General features: G+C 32.7%; 1 long non-coding RNA gene across 1 annotated transcript; it reads right to left on the bottom strand.

Annotated features, from left to right (window-relative positions):
- Window positions 1-885: 885 nt before the first annotated feature.
- LOC137823209 (uncharacterized) lies at window positions 886-1,442 on the bottom strand. Its single transcript, XR_011083081.1, has 2 exons — window positions 1,180-1,442; window positions 886-1,084 (listed from the first exon to the last, which is right to left on the bottom strand). It is a non-coding gene; the product is annotated as an uncharacterized lncRNA (long non-coding RNA).
- Between the last annotated feature and the right edge of the window lie 483 nt (window positions 1,443-1,925).

Raw genomic sequence — 1,925 nt, 5'->3', positions numbered from 1 at the left:
AAGTTAAATAAGACCTACAAAATATATATGTGTAAATTAGGTATAATTATATATAGTTGTTCAATCAAATAAATCCATTCTTAATCCAGTTGAATTAATTTGAATTTAATAAAATAAAACATGCCATAGAGCGATCAAAGCACATAATTATCCTCTTTCACAAAAGTTAGGCCTTTTTGGTAGGCCCAAATAAATTATGAAAACAAACTATTTTTTGTACCCATGGTTTCTTCTTGCACCTCTTTTAGTATTAGAAAGGTTTAAAATATCAATGTTTTAGATTTTCAGAGAGTGGGATTCGAAAACATGTTCCAGATCTGAAATGCATTTTTGAATATGAAAATATATTACAAATTGCATATTTTAAAAATGTATTCCAAATTATGTAATATTTTAAAAGATTTTTAGATTATGTAATTTGAAAATATATTTTAGATTACGTGATTCATAATACATTTTTGAATTTTCAAATTGTATACATAATTGTATTGAGCAATCTATAATGCATTTTTAGTTCTAAAATATACAATTTAAAAAAATAATTCAAATTATACAATCCATTATATTTTTAATTGATAGATAATTTAGACTTTTTCGATAGGTGGAGGAAAAGGGTATGAAAGTGCTAAAAGAAATATACCAGATCCCCAAATTCGAAAATCTACCAGATTTTGTGATTTGGAATGTGAAATAACATTTACGGAAACAACAATCCATGAAAAAAACGGATCTCAAAGTCCGAAACACATGAATTAAACATTACTTACCTTTATGAATGAGATTTGGAAATCACAAGAGAGATGGATGAGATTTGGAAGGAAATTCAATGTGTGTTGCGTCGTTGCTATCAAAGAAGACGCTGCCTCCACGCACAAATGGTAACCATTTCCAATTCTTAAGGTTTTTATTAGATTAAGGGTAATTTTGGAATTTTAAAAATTAAAAAGGGTAATTTTGTGTTTGCACAAGAGTGTGGGGGTGCAGCTAAACCTGACAACTCCATTGCAGGTAGTATCCGAGGATGAGGAGCACCCATCTTACTCATTTTGCGGCCATGAGACACCAATTTTAACTCTCCTCGATCCTAATTTAACCAACCAAAATCATATACAATTTAATGAACGAAAGTCATATCAAATTAACAATGAACAAGTATCATATTACAACATATTTACTTACCACACCATTCCATAATTGCATGGCCACATGGTCTTCATAACCTGTGAATAGTGTCCCATCCCGTGGACCTCCAGGATAACCTTCACCTTCTATTTCAGGTGCGTCTTCATAATTCGCCTCCATTTGGGGTTCAACTTCTTCAAGTTCAACATCAACATCTTATGCATCTTCGTGTTCAACATGTTCTGCATCTTCGTGTTCAACATGTTCTGCATCTTCATTAACATGTCTTCTTCTTCTTCTAACACAGGTTGTGGGACGTAGACGATCACCTTGTGAACCTCCTCCCCCAATCTTCACCATTTTTGTTCAATTACACCATTCAAGTTAGATTCAGCTTATATTGATAAACCTGCAAAAATTTGCATGTGGTACCCTGCACTAACAGTGTACATGTCATCTAATTCTAATATTTTATAAAGTATACATGAACATTTGATGAACCTTTCCTTGGCTGTCGAAAATGCTTAGCTATTTTTAGAGTAAAGGAGAAGTTTCAAGCAAAAAAAACGAAGCAAAAAAAATAAAGGAATAGTAGACAGAGGTCTAATGGTTTTCCTACTTCAATAACCATCTACGAATTGAAGCTTTTGCTACATAAAAGTATAAACACTACCGGATTCCCAAATCCAGAATACTACCGGATCAACAAATCCGGAAAGGTGACGGATCCTCACATCCGGGAAAGTACCGGATCCTCAAATTCGAAAATCTACCGGATTCTGTGATTTGGAATGTGAAATAAC

Source organism: Phaseolus vulgaris, chromosome 9, assembly GCF_000499845.2.
Source record: "Phaseolus vulgaris cultivar G19833 chromosome 9, P. vulgaris v2.0, whole genome shotgun sequence".
Taxonomy (NCBI): Eukaryota; Viridiplantae; Streptophyta; class Magnoliopsida; order Fabales; family Fabaceae; genus Phaseolus; species Phaseolus vulgaris.
This window is presented reverse-complemented; position numbering and strand designations above follow the sequence as displayed.